Source organism: Anas acuta, chromosome 7, assembly GCF_963932015.1.
Source record: "Anas acuta chromosome 7, bAnaAcu1.1, whole genome shotgun sequence".
NCBI classification, from domain to species: Eukaryota; Metazoa; Chordata; class Aves; order Anseriformes; family Anatidae; genus Anas; species Anas acuta.
The window spans coordinates 38,622,600-38,642,101 of record NC_088985.1 but is presented as its reverse complement, the minus strand read 5'-3'; the positions used below and the strand labels follow the sequence as shown (position 1 = coordinate 38,642,101).

The following is a 19,502-nucleotide window of genomic DNA, read 5'->3' as shown; positions in this document are numbered from 1 at the left end:
AACAGCAGGCCATTTGCCTCTGTTGTACCTGTACCTTGTTTTTCTGTACCTGAAAATTAGGTCCAAGCTTGAAAGGAGCGGCCAGCATCACCCACGCCACCTGGGAACACAAAAGGATACAATGACCACGGTGCTTGCAAGCACCCACCTGCCACGCTGCTCCTCTATCCCAAACAGCCTCAACTCCGACCCTCACAGGGAAACACCTGAGCATCTTCCCTTCGCTTCGGATAAGGGATGACATGGCTGACACCACTCACCTTCCCTCAGAGCTTCGTGACATGACGATTTCCCTTCCCTCTCCACAACTGCACAAAGCACCTGCAGAGACAAGAGAAACACACACTCTGAGGCACCTCACAGCCACAGCGTACCTGCTGCAATACCTCTCTCTTCCCAGCTCCGCTACTTCAGCTGCTCACCAGCTTTAACTCAGGTTCTTTGCTCACAGCAGCACAGCAAACACTGCCCGGGCCACACAACACACACTACACAAGCTACAATGGCTAAGACACACAAGCTGGAACGTTCCGGCCAACAATCAGTCGCATTGCACAGGAAGGCTGCCGCACGCCCCGAGAAACCAAACCTACCAGTCCTGAGCAGCTCCCCACCTCCTCCTGCCAACCACGCTCAGCACACACACTATTTGCCCCTCAAAAAAAACAAAAACTTAGAACATACACACACAAAAAACAACTAAGCTCCATAAATACCAAAAAGACACGCACACAAAGCAGCCCCAGCAGGGGTAATCACAGACTTACCCTTTTGCAGAGGAAAGAGCAGACTCTGATACAACCCTGCTCAGGCTCTTGGTAATGCTGCATCTACACTGCCACCTCGGACCCTTACAGGGAAACACCTGAGCATCTTCCCTTCAGATAAGAGATGACCAGGCTGACAACACTCACCTTCCCTCACTGCTCCGTGACACGAGTATTTCCCTTTCCTGTCCACGACTGCACAAAGTACCTGCAAAAAAAAGACAGAAAAGCGCACTCTGAGGCACCTCACAGCCACAGTGTACCTGCTGCAATAATACCTCTCTCTTCCCAGCTCTCTCCAGCTGGGAGAGAGTGGTATTATTGCAGCAGGTACACTGTGGCTGTGAGGTGCCTTCAGCTGCTCACCAGCTCTGAGATTCTTCGCCCACAGCACCACAGCAAAATCTGCCCAGGCCACACAACACACACTACACAGGCTACATTGCCTAAGACACACAAGCTGGAACGTTCCCACCCAACAATCAGTCGCATCACACAGGAAGGCTGCCGTACTCTCCGAGAAACCAAACCTACCAGTCCTGAGCAGCTCCCCACCTCCTCATTCTAACCACACTCAGCAAACACACTATTTGACCACCAAAAAAAAAAAAAAAAGAACATGCATACACACAAAGAAAAACAACTGAGCTCCACAAATGCCAAAAAGACATGCACACACAGCAGCCTCGGCAGGGGTAATCACAGACTTACCCTTTGCAGATAAAAAAGGTGACTCTGATACAACTCTGCTCAGTCTCTTGGCAATGCTGCATCTACCCTGCCAAGCCACATGTAGCATGAAATGCAGCTGGTTTTAGTCCTCTGGAAAATTACAGAAGTAGGTCTATGTATCTAGAGAATAAATTTAGCTCAAAAACAGAAGAGCAACCCACCACACCAAAAAACAGTGAGCCAGAAACCTCTATTAAACATCCCTCTCCTAAGTGAATTCCAAGCACTTAAAAATTCTAGAAATCTATAAACTCCAGCCTGCCTAGAGAACCCTGCAACTGACTAAAGGAAAAACAAAGCACTTACCCCAAGGAGCAGCCCAGGCAGAAGGAGCTCTCTGATAGCATGCCTGGGGCTCATATACCATTCGGCCCCGCCCAGCACCCAAACCCAATCACCTGGAAAAGGGGAGGGGCAAAGCACAAGGAAGTAGAAAGAAAGCAGCAGCAGCTGTTTTTTATTATTTTCTTTGTTTTTTTTTTTTTTTTTTTTTTTTTTTTTTTTTTTTTTAAAGATCTGCTTTACTTGAAAAACATGCAGAGAGCAGACAGGAGACCTAGGGTGTTTCTAGAAGCAACAATCCCCATGCTTTTGCTGCAGCTTTTAACATTGAAAGGACAACACGACCCAGCAAGTAACTGAAACTTTTTCAAATGGAATTAGCTCAAACTTTTATTTGCATTGAAAGAAAAATCTACGAGCAGAACAGACTATACACCAACAAAATTAATTCCATTCCACCAAGGTAGTATCTGAAACTTTTTGAACTAGAATTTGTTTAAACAGACTCATCCCCATCTGTAAACACAGAGAACCAGCATTCAACAGCATGCCAGCCCTAATAACCACCTCCTGCACAACGTTCACTACTACTAAGACAACGTATTATTGTGCAATAACTGTCTGTTCCCAGCTCCTTTACCTCACCTGCTCAGTAGCTCCACATGACAAATGGGGCCGGGCGGCGCCGCGCCGAAAGGGGCCCGGGCGGACTTATTCTGCAGAGAAGAAGGTGAGCCTGCTCACTCTCTAGGCACTGCTGCACTTATGTGGTCAAGGAACCATACCCCACGGTTTCCCAAAAAAAACGTACCTGGCAACCCCTCATAAATGTACTTCTACTATGTAAATTCAAGGACAAAGTCTAGAAGGCTGCAAGGTCTAAACACTCGACAGACAGAAAACACACAGACAAAAGCTCCAGAAATATAACAAGCTGTCCCTAATCTTGAAACAGACTACCCCTACCCCTGCTTTACTTGAAAAACATGCAGAGAGCAGACAGGTGACCTGTGGTGTTTCTAGAAGCAACAATCCCCATGCTTTTGCTGCAGCTTTTAACATTGAAAGGACAACACGACCAGGGCAGTAACTGGAACTTTTTCAAATGGAATTACGTCAAACAGCTTCATCATCACTTCCAAAAATAGAGAACGAACATTCACTAGCGTGCCAGCACTGATAGCCACCTCCTGTACAACACTGACTACTACTGATGCAACATACCATTGTGCAATACCTCTGTTCCCAGCTCCTTTACCTCACATGCTCAGTAGCTCCACCTGAGAAATGGGCCCGGGGCGGCGCCGCGCTGTAACGGGCCCGGGGCAGCACCGCGCTTAAATGTTTTGGATACTAAAAGGACAAAATGACCAAGCAAGTAGTTGATTTTTTTTTCCCATCTGGAATTAGCTCAAGCTTTTATTTACATAGAAAGAAAAGTCTAGGAGCAGAACTGATTATGCGCCAAAAAAAAAATTCAATTCCATTCCACTTGCAGGAAAAATCATTTATTCAGTAAGCTACCTGAGAACCAAAAGGCCATGCTGATGGGTTAAAACACACTACAGGACACTGGGGCCAGGCCCTCCGCTGCACCCACTTAAAACCCATCCCTGCACTCCCCAAGGAGCAACCCCAACACAAACACAGACACAGCATTTCAGCTTCAACACAGTTTTGGGAACTGCTGGAAAGCATGCTTCATCCTCAGCGAGGTGTGCTCAGGCTACACAGGACGGGGCTTTGGGCACCTCTTTGCCTACCGAAGAAGACCACCATCACCACCTGCTTTGTTCCAGTTCTCAGGAACTAACATCACAGCCCACGTTGCTTGGGACACCTGATAAACAGAAGAGAAAGCAGCCATGCCCTTTTCAAGCCATCCCTGCACGTGTCGCTCCTTGATCATCCGCAACCTCTTCTCCAATCCTCAACCGCTTCTGTGGAGAGCCTGCCATGGCACCTGCAAAGCAAGACGGATACCCTTCGCACTCACCTCGTGCTACTCGGCCGTTCTGCTCCAATCCAGCTCCAGCTCACAACCAGCCCGCCCTTCTCGTGCTGCTCTTCAGAGTGCAGCTTGGCCCCACTCAGCCTGTGCGACACACCTGCAAAAGAAAAAGAAAAGCATAGGCTGAAACAGCATCCAAAGCCACAGCACAGCTGGGACACTTACTCTCATCTGCTCCCTTACCTCGGCCCCCTCACCTACCCTCAAGGAAGATGCTTCCATCTGCTCTCTTAGGCCAGTTACAACACCCCTGAAATATAAATAGGATTTTTACTGTATTTTGTGCAGTTAACTAACTGCAGTGACAACTGCACCCCTAAAGTACCAGCTACATCCGTTCATTGCTCACATTGCCAAAAGCAGCTCTGGTCGTCAAGTCCCGTGTTGTACACTGTATTTCAACTTAAACAAATTAAACAAAAGTTGCCTACCAAGTGCTGAACAGTTCCAGAAGGAGCTCTTTCCTGTGACAGGTTCCTCCTAGGGTTTACACTCTACTGGGGACAGAATAGTAATAAAAAATAAAAGTTTCAAAACCCCGTATCTGTAAGCTTTCAAGATTTGACAGACCTCCTCAAGCACAGCGTTCAAGCACTATGCAAACAGCTGCTCAAAAGCAGATATACTCTCCCAAATCCACATCTGCCAACCACCAGAGATGACTGTGCCAGCTGCCCTTCAGTACGTGCCCAGAGGCAGACCGGATGTCTTTCCCAACACAGTCCCATCAATGTATTAGTACACCCATGCACTGCCACATTAATCACTAACTGCCAGGCAGGACAGCTCCAGACCAAACACATACACACACAGGCACGCCACAAACACTACAAACAAAACACACAACACAAGGCACAAGAAAAAGTGACCCCCAAAAGGAAAGCCCTATGACAACAGCAAGTCAGAACAGGCGCTCTGCACCAGACCCTACGAGAGACTCAAATGTCACCACACGCGACTGGAAGCAACTGCCAGAACTGGGATGATGGAGGCCTAAAAAGCCTGCCTTCAAGACAAGAGACCAGAAGGATGGGGACTGAAAACCCCCTAAGACAACTCTCAGGAAATCAATTCCCAAGCAAGAGCTCCTGATGTGGCCCAGATGAGTTCTGCAAGAGTGAGGATGGAAACAGATGCGATCTCAAACCCAATATGATACACAAGACCTGAAACAGATCTGCAGTTCAAGCAGCGACTGCAAGACAAGAAGTGCTCGGATCAGAGTCATGATGACAAAACAAGCATTGAGGCCCTTCAGCACCGCTACCAAGTTGCCTGTCTGATCAGTCCGGTCTAAAAAGCCAGGAGGATATCAAGACCCGACAAGCACAGAACAGACGCTGCAGAAGCAACACTACAAGACAAACTGAAGGAAACTGTCCTGCCTGGCATGCGCACTCAAGCTACAAAATAATCCTGCTGCTTCTATTAGCCTGCTGACCCAGCCACAAGCAGCCTGAACATGACCCAGCCTGAACCACCCTCACAGTGGCACCAAGTCTATTCAGCCAGCACGCTCCATGCTGCTCTGGCTCCCAGCTCCCATTAGCCACCCCAGATATGCAAATACCAGGTGCCCCCCAACTTAGCTCTCAGGTTGCTGCATGGCAAAGTCCCTCCGCCTCAAGAAATGCACAGGCACTGATTTTCATGATAGTCAATTGCCAGGCTCATCATCAGCTGCAAAAACAGAGTAACAGCATTCACTAGGACACCAGCACCATTGCTCACCTTCTCCACAATGCTGACTACTGCTGATGCAACATACGATTGTGCTCACGTGTTCCTCTCCGAGTCCAAGCTCCAACAGTGCAACCAGTATCATCCACACCACCTGGGAAAACAAAGGGATTAAATGATCGTTGTGTTCACAACAACTCAGCCAACTGTGGTTTTTTTCTTTTTTTTTTGTTTGTTTTTTTTTTGTGTGTGTGTGTTTACTATATTCTTTTTAAATCACTTTTACCTAAACAACATGCAGAGAGCAGACAAGAGACCTGGGGTGTTTCTAGAAGCAACAATCACCATGCTTTTGCTGCAGCTTTTAATATTGAAAGGACAGCACAACCATTCAAGTAACTGGAACTTTTTCAAATGGAATTATGCCAAACAGGTTCATCATCTCTTGCAAAAACAGAGAACCAGCATTCACTAGCTGCCCAGCCCTAATACCCACCTCCTGCACAACGCTCACTACTACTGATGCAACATATCATTGTGCAATAACTGTCTGTTCCCAGCTCCTTTAACTCACCTGCTCAGTAGCTCCACATGACAAATGGGGCCGGGCGGCGCCGCGCCGAAAAGGGGCCCGGGCAGACTTATTCTGCAGAGATGAAGGAGGTGAGCCTGCTCACTCTCTAGGCACTACTGCACTTATGTGGTCAAAAAAACGTGGCCCACGGTTTCCCAAAACCAATGCACCTGGCAACCCCTCATAAACATACTTCTAATATGTCATTTCAAGGACATCAAGACTAGAAGGCTGCAAGGTCTAAAGACTCAACAGACAGAAAACCCACAGGCAAATGCTCCAGAAATGTAACAACCTGTCCCTAAACTTGAAACAGACTACCCCTTACATGCCCACTGCTGCCATTTTCAGACACATGCTCACACAGGGAGCTTCCATGATACATTTCAACTAAACTCTGCTCCATCTCCTTAACAGCAAGGCTTTGACTTTGATATTTGACATAGATGCAAAGGCTCACAGAAAGCCCCGTAATTCTGCAAAAATCAGAAGGGAACCAGAACCACAAAGCAAACACACAAAGTAACATCACCATACCATCCGTAAAACTGCCATAACAACTACTCACCTGAGGAAGAGCTGCGTGCAATACAGGCACACACTACTACTAGATTGCTTTACAGTGACAGATCCTACCAGTTACCAACTCAAAAAGATATGCGTACCGGTTTCTACTGGAAAACGCATCAGTCCATAGACTCTGACCCACCTAAAGAACCCTGAAACTGACTGAAGGAAAAACAAAGCACTTACCCCAAAAAGCAGCCCAGGCAGAAGGAGCTCTATCATGGAATATCTGCAACTCAGTTACCACTAGGTCCCACCTGGAACCTGAAGCTAATCACCTGGGAAAGTGCTTGGGGAAAGCACAAAAAAAAAAAATCAGAAAGGAGCAGAAGCTGTGGTTTCTTTATTCATTTATATGGCTTAGCTCTACAGCATGCAGAATGAAGACAGGAGAACTAGGGTGTTTCTAGAAACAAAAATCCCCATGCCTTTGCTGGAGCTTTGAATATTAAAAGGACAAACTGACCAAGAAAGTAACTGATTTTTCCATCTGGAATTAGCTTGATCTTTTATTTACATAATAAGAAAAATCTAGGAGCAGAACTGCTTACACCCCAAAAAAAAAAAAGTCAATTGCATTCCACTCACAGGAAAAATCACTTACTTCAGTAGGCTACCTGAGAACCAAAAGGCTATGCTGATGGGTCAAAACACACTACAGGACACTGGGGTTCAGGCCCTCCGCTGCACCCACTTAAAACCCATCCCTACACTCATCAAGGTGCAACCCCAACACAAAAAAAAACAAAGCATTTCAGCACCTGCTTTGTTCCGATTCTAAAGACTAACATCACAGCCCACGTCGCCAGTGACACCTGATAAACAGAAGAGAAAGCAGCCATACCATTTTCAAGCCATCCCTGCACGTGTCGCTCCTTGATCATCTGCAACCTCTTCTCAAATCCTCAACCGCTTCTGTGGAGAGCCTGCCATGGCACCTGCAAAGCAAGACGGATACCCTTCGCACTCACCTCGTGCTACTTGGCTGTTCTGCTCCAATCCAGCTCACAACCAGCCCGCCCTTCTCGTGCTGCTCTTCAGAGTGCAGCTTGGCCCCTCTGAGCCTGTGCGACACACCTGTGAAACAAAAAGAAAAGCACAGGCTGAAGCAACATCCAAAGCCACAGCACAGCTGGGACAGTTACTCTCATCTGCTCCCTTACCTGCCCTTGATGCAGATGCTTCCATCTGCTCTCTTAGGCCAGCTACAACACCCCTGAAATATAAACAGGATTTTTACTGTACTTTGTGTAGTTAAGTAACTGCAGTGACAACTGCGCTCATCGCTCACCTTGCCAAAAGCAGCTCTGGTCATCAAGTCCCGTGTTGGACACTGTGTTTCACCTTAAACAAATTAGAACAGTCACAACAGAATCAATCATTCAGCTGCCAGCATTAGCACCCGTCCCTCCACAACAAAAGGGACCCCATTTACAATATTATCATTTCAAAACAGAAGCCCCCTTGCCTCAGCACCTCAGAAGTAGATCAAGACAGTCACCGAGCTGCCTACCGAGTGCTGAACAGTTCCAGAAGGAGCTCTTTCCTGTGACAGGTTCCTCCAAAGGTTTACGCTCTACTGGGGACAGGAAAGAAATAAAAATAAACGTTTCAAAACCCCGTATCTGTAAGCTTTCAAGATTCGACAGACCTCCTCAAGCACACCGTTCAAGCACTATGTGAGAAGTTGCTCACAAGCAGATATACTCTCCCAAATCCACATCTGCCAAACACCAGAGATGACTGTGCCAGCTGCCCTTCAGTACATGCCCAGAGGCAGACCGGATGTCTTCACCAACACAGTCCCATCAGTGTATTAGTACACCCATGCACTGCCATGTTAATCACTAACTGCCAGGCAGGACAGCTCCAGACCAAACACATACACACACAGGCACGCCACAAACACTACAAACAAAACACACAACACATGGCGCAAGAAAAAGTGACCCCCAGAGGGAAGCCCTAGGGCAACAGCAAGTCAGATACAGGTGCTCTGCACCAGACCCTAGGAGAGACTCAAATGTCACGACACGCGACTGGAAGCAACTGCCAGAACTGGGATGGTGGAGGCCTAAAAAGCCTGCCTTCAAGACAAGAGACCAGACGGATGGGGACTGAAAACCCCCTGAGACAACTCAGGAAATCAATTCCCAAGCAAGAGCTCCTGATGCGGCCCAGATGACTTCTGCAAGAGTGAGGATGGAAACAGATGTGCATCATATTCGGTTTGAGATCGCAAGACCTCACACAGATCTGTAGTTCAAGCAGCGACTGCAAGACAAGAAGTGCTCGGATCAGAGCCATGATGACAAAACAAGCATTGAGGCCCTTCAGCACAGCTACCAAGTCGCCTGTCTGGTCAGTCCGGTGTAAAAAGCCAGGAGGATATCAAGACCCGAGAAGCACAGAACAGACACTGCAGAAGCAACACTACAAGACAGACGAACAGAAGGAAACTGTCCTGCCTGGCGCACGCACTCATGCTACCAAATAATCCCGCTGCTTCTATTAGCCTGTTGACCAAGCCACAAGCAGCCTGAACGTGACCCAGCCTGAACCACCCTCACAGTGACACTAAGTATATTCAGCTAGCTGGCTCCATGCTGCTCTGGCTCCCAGCTCCCATTAGCCACCCCAGATATGCAAATACCAGGCGCCCCCCAACTTAGCTCTCAGGTTGTTGGATGGTAAATTCCTTCCACCTCAAGAAATGCACAGGCACCGATTGTCATCTTAGTCAATTGAAGGCTCATCATCAGCTGCAAAAACAGAGTAACAGCATTCACTAGCACGCCGGCCACGATGCCCACCTGCTCCACAATGCTGACTACTGCTGATGCAACACATGGTTCTGCTCACCTCTTCCTCTCCGAATCCAAGCTCCAACAGTGCAGCCAGTATCACCCACACCACCTAGGAAAACAAAGGGATTAAATGATCGTTGCATTCATAAGTGACCCAATGGTGTTTTTTTTATTGTTTTTTGTGTGTTTCCTGTTTTTTGTTTTTTTTGAAATCTGCTTTTGCTCAACAGCATGCAGACTGCAGACAAGAAAATTGGGGTGTTTCTAGAAGCAACAATCCCCATGCTTTTGCTGCAGCTTTTAACATTGAAAGGACAACACGACCCAGCAAGTAACTGGAACTTTTTCAAATGGAATTAGCTCAAACTTTTATTTGCATTGAAAAAAAATCTAGGAGCAGAACAGATTATATGCCAACAAAATGAATTCCATTCCATCCCCAGGAAAAAAATCACACACTCTTGTTGCAAAGCACGGACGAAAGCACGACAGACACCAGCAGAGTCAGATCATGCTTCACCATTTTATTGCCCGAATAGCCTAACTTTTATAGTGAACTTTACAGTGATGGACAGTGTTTCACACAAGATTATTGGTCAAAAGCACTCAGACAAACCGTTAAGAAAATAACACCACCTGCAAGAAAAGAACCCCCCTTTTGATTAGAAGTTAGGAAAACAACCCCCTTTGTGCTTAACGTTCACATAGGCCTAGTCCTTGAGGCCAGCTGCTGATAACAATATTTTCTGAGTTCCTTAATTGGGTGATGTGGGAGTCATTTCCGTGGGAGCTTCTCACAGTTACTCTGGCAGCTTGGTTTGCTCAGCTACAGCAGGCCCTGAGATTTCTAAGGCCTACCCCTGGTTGCTTAAGGCAAGCTTAGATCGAACAATTATGCCAATTCCCAACATACTCTCATCCCCTCCTGTACCTCAGCCGCTTGCCTGCCCCACGTGGCACATGCTTCCATCTGTTCTCTTCACCCACTTATAGCACCTCTAAAAGGCAAACTGGAATTTTACTCTATTGAATGTAGGAAAATAACTGCAGTGACAACCGCACCCCAAAAACAACAGCTACCTCTGCTCATCACGCACCAGAGTCACTGCAGAGGCAGCTTGGGTCGAGAGATCCTGCACTGCACACTGCATTTCAGCCTGAACAAAGGAGAAAGGCAGGAAGAAGATAAACATTCAGCTGCCAGCAGTAGCACCCATCCCTCAACAACATAAGCAACCCCAGCTTTACTTTTATCCTTTCAAAACAGCAGGCCACTTGCCTCTGGACCTGCAAATTAGGTCCAAGCTTGAAAGGAGCGGCCAGCATCACCCACGCCACCTGGGAACACAAAAGGATACAATGACCGCGGTGCTTGCAAGCACCCACCTGCTACACTGCTCCTCTATCCCAAACAGCCTTACCTCGGACCCTCACAGAGAAACACCTGAGCGTCTTCCCTTCGCTTAGGATAAGCGATGACCAGGCTGACACCACTCACCTTCCCTCAGAGCTTCGTGACATGAGGATTTCCCTTCCCTCTCCACAACTGCACAAAGCACCTGCAGAGGCAAGGGAAAAGCACACTCTGAAACAGCCACAGCGTACCTGCTGCAAGACCTCTCTCTTCCCAGCTCCGGTACTTCAGCTGCTCACCAGCTCTGAGATTCTTCACTCACAGCGCCACAGCAAACTCTGCCCAGGCCACACAACACACACTACACAAGCTACATTGCCCAGCACACACAAGCTGGTACATTCCCACCCAACAATCAGTCGCATCGCACAGGAAGGCTGCTGCACACTCCTAGAAACCAAACCTACTAGTCCTGAGGAGCTCCCCGCTTCCTCCTGCCAACCACGCTCAGCACACACACTATTCACCCCTCAAAAAAAAAAAGTTAGAACATAAACACACACAAAAAAAAAAACGAGCTCCACAAATGCGAAAAAGACACGCGCACACAGCAGCCTCGGCAGAGGTAATCACAGACTTACCCTTTGCAGATGAAAGAGGTGACTCTGATACAACCCTGCTCAGGCTCTTGGTAATGCTGCATCTACGCTACCAAGCCACAGGTACCATGCAATCAAGCTGGTTTTAGTCCTCTGGAGAATTACACAAGTGGGTTTATACATCTAGAGATTAAAATACAGCTCAAAACAGAAGAGTATCCCACCATCCCAAAAAAACAGTGAGCCAGAAACCTCTATTAAACATCCCTCTATTAAGTGAATTCCAAGCACTTAAAAATTATAGAAATCTATAAACTCCAGCCTGCCTAAAGAACCCTGCAACCGACTGAAGGAAAAACAAAGCACTTACCCCAAGGAGCAGCCCAGGCAGAAGGAGCTCTCTAATACCATGCCTGGGGCTCATATAGCATTCGGCCCCGCCCAGCACCCAAACCCAATCACCTGGAAAAGGGGAGGGGCAAAGCACAAGGAAGTAGAAAGAAAGCAGGAGCAGCAGCAGCTGTTTTTTATTATTTTCTTTGTTTTTTTTTTTTTTTTTTTTTTTTTTTAAGATCTGCTTTACTTGAAAAACATGCAGAGAGCAGACAGGAGACCTAGGGTGTTTCTAGAAGCAACGATCCCCATGCTTTTACTGCAGCTTTTAACATTGAAAGGACAACACAACCCAGCAAGTAACAGGAACTTTTGCAAATGGAATTACGTCAAACATGTTCATCATCACTTGCAAAAACAGAGAACCAGCATTCACTAGCACGCCAGCACTGACACCCACCTCCTCCGCAACGCTGACTACTACTGATGCAACATGCTACTGTGCAATACCTCTCTGTTCCCAGCTCCTTTCCCTCATCTGCTCACTACATTTACCTGAGAAGTGTGCCCGAACAGACTTATTCTGCAGAGATGAAGAAAGTGGCCCTGCTCACTCTCTTGTCACTACTGCACTTATGCACTCAAGGAACCATACCCCACAGTTTCCCAAGAACAACGTACCTGGCAACCCCTCATAAACGTACTTCTAATACGTAAATTCAAGGACATAAAGCCTAGAAGGCTTTATGGTCTAAAGACTCGACAGACAGAAAACACACAGGCAAATCCTCCAGAAATGTAACAACCTGTCCCTAAACTTGAAACAGACTACCCCTTACATTCCCACTGCTGCCATTTTCAGATACACGCTCACACAGGGAGCTTCCATGATACACTTCTCCTAAACCCTGCTCCATCACTTTGACAGAAAGGTTGTGACTTTGATAATATTTGACATACAGGCAAAGACTCACAAAAAGCCCCGTAATTCTGCAAAAATCAGAAGGGAACCAGAACCACAAAGCAAACACACAAAGTAACATCACCATACTATCCGTAAAACTGCCATAACAACTACTCACCTGAGGAAAAGCTGCGTGCAATACAGGCACATACTACTACTAGATTGCTTTACAGTGACAGATCCTACTAGTTGCCACCTCAAGAAGATACGCGTACCGGTTTCTACTGGAAAACGCATCAGTCCATAGACTCTGACCCACCTAAAGAACCCTGAAACTGACTGAGTGAAAAACAAAGCACTTACCACAAAAAGCAGCCCAGGCAGAAGGAGCTCTCTGATAGCATGCCTGGGGCTCATATACCATTTGGCCCCGCCCAGCACACAAACACAATCACCTGGAAAAGGGGAGGGGCAAAGCACAAGGAAGTAGAAAGAAAGCAGGAGCAGCAGCAGCTGTTTTTTATTAGTTTCTTTGTTTTTTTTTTAAGATCTGCTTTACTGGAAAAACATGCAGAGAGCAGACAGGTGACCTGTGGTGTTTCTAGAAGCAACGATCCCCATGCTTTTGCTGCAGCTTTTAACATTGAAAGGACGACACGACCAGGCCAGTAACTGGAACTCTTTCAAATGGAATTACGTCAAACAGGTTCATCATCACTTGCAAAAACAGAGAACCAGCATTCACTAGCACGCCAGCACTGACACCCACCTCCTCCGCAACGCTGACTACTACTGATGCAACATGCTACTGTGCAATACCTCTCTGTTCCCAGCTCCTTTCCCTCATCTGCTCACTACATTTACCTGAGAAGTGTGCCCAGGCAGCGCCGCAATGGGCCCGGGCGGACTTATTCTGCACAGAAGAAGGTGGTGAGCCTGCTCACTCTCTAGGCACTACTGCACTTAAGCGGTCAAGAGACATTACTCCACTGTTTCCCAAAAACAATGTACCTGGCAACCCCTCATAAACATACTTGTAATAAGTCACTTCAAGCACATCAAGACTAGAAGGCTGCAAGGTCTAAACACTCGACAGACAGAAAACCCACAGGCAAAAGCTCCAGAAATACAACAAACTGTCCCTAAACCTGAAACAGACTACCCCTTACGTGCCCACTGCTGCCATTTTCAGACACATGCTCACACAGGGAGCCTCCATCATACATTTCTCCTAAACCCTGCTCCATCACTTTGACAGAAAGGTTATGACTTTGATAATATTTGACATACAGGCAAAGACTCACAAAAAGCCCCGTAATTCTGCAAAAATCAGAAGGGACCCAGAACCACAAAGCAAACACACAAAGTAACATCACCATACTATCCGTAAAACTGCCATTATAACTACTCACCTGAGGAAGAGCTGTGTGCAATACAGGCACCTACTACTAGATTGCTTTACAGTGACAGATCCTACCAGTTACCAACTCAAAAAGATAGGAGTACCAGTTTCGACTTCAAAATGCATCAGTCCATAGACTCTGACCCACCTAAAGAACCCTCCAAACAACTGAAAGAAAAACAAAGCACTTACCCAAAAGTGCAGCCCAGGCAGAAGGAGCTCTCTGATGGCACACCTGCAACTCAGTTACCACTAGGTCTCACCTGAACCCTGAAGCCAACCACCTGGGAAAGTGCTTGGGGAAAGCAGAAAAAAAAACAAAAAGAGGAGGAGCAGCAGCTGTGGTTTATTTACTTCTTTATAAGGCTTAGCTCAACAGCATACAGAGTGCAGACAGGAGAGCTAGGGTGTTTCTAGAAACAAAAATCCCCATGCTTTTGCTGTAGCTTTGAATATTAAAAGGACAATACAACTAAGCAAGCAATTGATTTCTTTTTCCATCTGGAATTACCTCGATCATTCATTTACATAGAAAGAACAATCTAGGAGCAGAACAGATTGCACACCAAAAAATAATTCTGTTCCATTCCACTCACAGGAAAAAATAACTTCAGTAGGCTACCTGAGAACCAAAAGGCTATGCTGATGGGTCAAAACACACTACAGGACACTGGGGCCAGGCTCTCCGCTGCACCCACTTAAAACCCATCCCTACACTCATCAAGGTGCAACCCCAACACAAAAAAAAACAAAGCATTTCAGCACCTGCTTTGTTCCAATTCTAAAGACTAACATCACAGCCCACATTGCCTGGGACACCTGATAAACAGAAGAGAAAGCAGCCATACCGTTTTCAAGCCATCCCTGCACGTGTCGCTCCTTGATCATCTGCAACCTCTTCTCAAATCCTCAACCGCTTCTGTGGAGAGCCTGCCATGGCACCTGCAAAGCAAGACGGATACCCTTCGCACTCACCTCGTGCTACTTGGCTGTTCTGCTCCAATCCAGCTCACAACCAGCCCGCCCTTCTCGTGCTGCTCTTCAGAGTGCAGCTTGGCCCCTCTGAGCCTGTGCGACACACCTGTGAAACAAAAAGAAAAGCACAGGCTGAAGCAACATCCAAAGCCACAGCACAGCTGGGACAGTTACTCTCATCTGCTCCCTTACCTGCCCTTGATGCAGATGCTTCCATCTGCTCTCTTAGGCCAGCTACAACACCCCTGAAATATAAACAGGATTTTTACTGTACTTTGTGTAGTTAAGTAACTGCAGTGACAACTGCGCTCATCGCTCACCTTGCCAAAAGCAGCTCTGGTCATCAAGTCCCGTGTTGGACACTGTGTTTCACCTTAAACAAATTAGAACAGTCACAACAGAATCAATCATTCAGCTGCCAGCATTAGCACCCGTCCCTCCACAACAAAAGGGACCCCATTTACAATATTATCATTTCAAAACAGAAGCCCCCTTGCCTCAGCACCTCAGAAGTAGATCAAGACAGTCACCGAGCTGCCTACCGAGTGCTGAACAGTTCCAGAAGGAGCTCTTTCCTGTGACAGGTTCCTCCAAAGGTTTACGCTCTACTGGGGACAGGAAAGAAATAAAAATAAACGTTTCAAAACCCCGTATCTGTAAGCTTTCAAGATTCGACAGACCTCCTCAAGCACACCGTTCAAGCACTATGTGAGAAGTTGCTCACAAGCAGATATACTCTCCCAAATCCACATCTGCCAAACACCAGAGATGACTGTGCCAGCTGCCCTTCAGTACATGCCCAGAGGCAGACCGGATGTCTTCACCAACACAGTCCCATCAGTGTATTAGTACACCCATGCACTGCCATGTTAATCACTAACTGCCAGGCAGGACAGCTCCAGACCAAACACGTACACACACAGGCACGCCACAAACACTACAAACAAAACACACAACACAAGGCGCAAGAAAAAGTGACCCCCAAAAAGAAAGCCCTACGGCAACAGCAAGTCAGAACAGGTGCTCTGCACCAGACCCTACCAGAGACTCAAATGTCACGACACGCGACTGGAAGCAACTGCCAGAACTGGGATGATGGAGGCCTAAAAAGCCTGCCTTCAAGACAAGAGACCGGAAGGATGGGGACTGAAAACCCCCTAAGACAACTCTCAGGAAATCAATTCCCAAGCAAAGGCTCCTGATGCGGCCCAGATGACTTCTGCAAGAGTGATGATACACTTCTCCTAAACCCTGCTCCATCACTTTAACAGCAAGGTTGTGACTTTGATAATATTTGACATACAGGCAAAGACTCACAAAAAGCCCCGTAATTCTGCAAAAATCAGAAGGGAACCAGAACCACAAAGCAAACACACAAAGTAACATCACCATACCATCCGTAAAACTGCCATAACAACTACTCACCTGAGGAAAAGCTGCGTGCAATACAGGCACATACTACTACTAGATTGCTTTACAGTGACAGATCCTACCAGTTGCCACCTCAAAAAGATACGCGTACCGGTTTCTACTGGAAAACGCATCAGTCCATAGACTCTGACCCACCTAAAAAACCCTGAAACTGACTGAGTGAAAAACAAAGCACTTACCACAAAAAGCAGCCCAGGCAGAAGGAGCTCTGTCATGGAATACCTGCAACTCAGTTACCACTAGGTCCCACATGGAACCTGAAGCTAATCACCTGGGAAAGTGCAAGGGGGAAAGCACAAAAAAAAAAAACAGAAAGGAGCAGTAGCTGTGGTTTATTTACTTATTTATATGGCTTAGCTCAACAGCATGCAGAGTGCAGACAGGAGAGCTAGGGTGTTTCTAGAAACAAAAACCCCCATGCTTTTGCTGCAGCTTCAAATATTAAAAGGACAAAATGATCAAGAAAGTAACTGATTTTTTTTTTCCATCTGGAATTAGCTCGATCTTTTATTTACATAAAAAGAAAAATCAAGGAGCAGAACAGATTTCACGGCAAAAAAAAAAAAAAAAACAATTCCATACCACTCGCAGGAAAAATCACTTACTTTAGTAGGCTACCTGAGAACCAAAAGGCTATGCTGATGGGTCAAAACACACTACAGGACACTGGGGCCAGGCCCTCTGCTGCACCCACTTAAAACCCATCCCTACACTCACCAAGGTGCAACCCCAACACAAAAAAAACAGACACAGCATTTCAGCACCTGCTTTGTTCCGATTCTGAAGACTAACATCACAGCCCACGTTGCCTGGGACACCTGATAAACAGAAGAGAAAGCGGCCATACCGTTTTCAAGCCATCCCTGCACGTGTCGCTCCTTGATCATCTGCAACCTCTTCTCAAATCCTCAACCGCTTCTGTGGAGAGCCTGCCATGGCACCTGCAAAGCAAGATGGATACCCTTCGCACTCACCTCGTGCTACTTGGCTGTTCTGCTCCAATCCAGCTCACAACCAGCCCGCCCTTCTCGTGCTGCTCTTCAGAGTGCAGCTTGGCCCCACTCAGCCTGTGCGAGACACCTGCAAAAGAGAAACAAAAGCATAGGCTGAAGCAGCATCCAAAGCCACTGCACAGCTGGGACAGTTACTCTCAGCTGCGCCCTCACCTCCCCTCAAGGCAGATGCTTCCATCTGCTCTCTTAGGCCAGCTAGAACACCCCTGAAATATAAACAGGATTTTTACTGTACTTGGTGTAGTTAAGTGACTGCAGTGAAAACTGCACCACTAAATTACCTTCTATAGCTGTTCATTACTCACCTTGCCAAAAGCAGCTCTGGTCGTCAAGTCCCGTGTCGTACACTGTGTTTCAGCTTTAACAAATGAAAACAGTCACAAGAGAATCAATCATTCAGCTGCTAGCATTAGCACCCATCGCTCAACAACACAAAGGGACCCCATTTACAATATTATCGTTTCAAAACAGAAGCCCCCATACCTCAGCACCTCAGAAGTAGATCAAGCCAGTCACCGAGCTGCCTACCGAGTGCTGAACAGTTCCAGAAGGAGCTCTTTCCTGTGACAGGTTCCTCCAAAGGTTTACGCTCTACTGGGGACAGCATAGAAATAAAAATAAAAGTTTCAAAACCCCATATCTGTAAGCTTTCAAGATTCGACAGACCTCCTCAAGCACACCGTTCCAGTGCTATGCGAGCAGCTGCTCGCAAGCAGCTCAAATCTCCCACGCCCAACATCTGCCAAACACCACAGAGATGACTGTGCCAGCTGCCCTTCAGTACGTGCCCAGAGGCAGACCGGATGTCTTCGCCAAAACAGTCCAGACAATGTATTAGTACACCCATGCAATGCCATGTTAGCTGTCATCACTAACTGCCAGGCAGGACAGCTCCAGACCAAACACATACACACACAGGCACACCACAAACACTACAAACAAAACACACAACACATGGCGCAAGAAAAAGTGACCCCCAAAAGGAAAGCCCTATGGCAACAGCAAGTCAGATACAGGTGCTCTGCACCAGACCCTACCAGAGACTCAAATGTCACGACACGCGACTGGAAGCAGCTTCCAGAACTGGGATGATGGAGGCCTAAAAAGCCTGCCTTCAAGACAAGAGACCGGAAGGATGGGGACTGAAAACCCCCTAAGAACACACTTAGGAATTCGATTCCCAAGCAAGAGCTCCTGACGTGGCCCAGATGACTTCTGCAAGAGTGAGGATGGAAACAGACGCGATCTCAAACCGAATATGATGCACAAGACCTGAAACAGATCTGCAGTTCAAGCAGCGACTGCAAGACAAGAAGTGCTCGAATCAGAATCACGATGACAAAACAAGCATTGAGGCCCTTCAGCACCGCTACCAAGTCCCCTGTCTAGTCAGTCCGGTGTAAAAAGTTAGGAGGATATCAAGACCTGAGAAGCACAGAACAGACATTGTAGAAGCAACACTACAAGACAGATGAACAGAAGGAAACTGTCCTGCCTGGCGCACGCACTCACACTACAAAACAATCCTGCCTCTTCTATTAGCCTGGTGACCCAGCCACAAGCACCCTGAACGTGACCCAGCCTCAACCACCCTCACAGCGGCACCAAGTATATTCAGCCAGCAGGCACCACGCTGCTCTGGCTCCCAGCTCCCATTAGCCGCCCCAGATATGCAAATACCAGGCGCCCCCCAACTTAGCTCTCAGGCTGCTGCATGGTAAAGTTCCTCCGCCTCAAGAAATGCACAGGCACCGTTTGTCATCTTAGTCAACTGAAGGCTCATCATCAGCTGCAAAAACAGAGAAAGAGCATTCACTAGCACGCCAGCCCCATTGCTCACCTTCTCCACAATGCTGACTACTGCTGATGCAACGTACGATTGTGCTCACGTGTTCCTCTCCGAGTCCAAGCTCCAACAGTGCAGCCAGTATCATCCACACCACCTGGGACAACAAAGAGATTAAATGATAGTTGCATTCAGAACAAATAACCCAATCGTGGTTTCTTGTTGTTGTTGTTTGTGTGTGTGTTTCTTGTATTTTTTTTTTTTTTTTTTTTTTAAGTCTGCTTT

General features: G+C 47.1%; 2 long non-coding RNA genes across 3 annotated transcripts; both read right to left on the bottom strand.

The window, feature by feature from the left end:
- Positions 1-3,585: 3,585 nt before the first annotated feature.
- LOC137859110 (uncharacterized) lies at positions 3,586-4,651 on the bottom strand. The gene is made up of 3 exons (XR_011098144.1): positions 4,224-4,651; positions 3,994-4,042; positions 3,586-3,889 (listed from the first exon to the last, which is right to left on the bottom strand). It is a non-coding gene; the product is annotated as an uncharacterized lncRNA (long non-coding RNA).
- A 12,269-nt stretch (positions 4,652-16,920) lies between these two features.
- LOC137859782 (uncharacterized) lies at positions 16,921-18,509 on the bottom strand. 2 transcript variants are annotated; one of them, XR_011098540.1, is made up of 3 exons: positions 17,915-18,509; positions 17,737-17,789; positions 16,921-17,359 (listed from the first exon to the last, which is right to left on the bottom strand). It is a non-coding gene; the product is annotated as an uncharacterized lncRNA (long non-coding RNA). The 2 variants fall into 2 exon arrangements; XR_011098539.1 differs by having other exon boundaries at positions 17,960-18,509.
- Between the last annotated feature and the right edge of the window lie 993 nt (positions 18,510-19,502).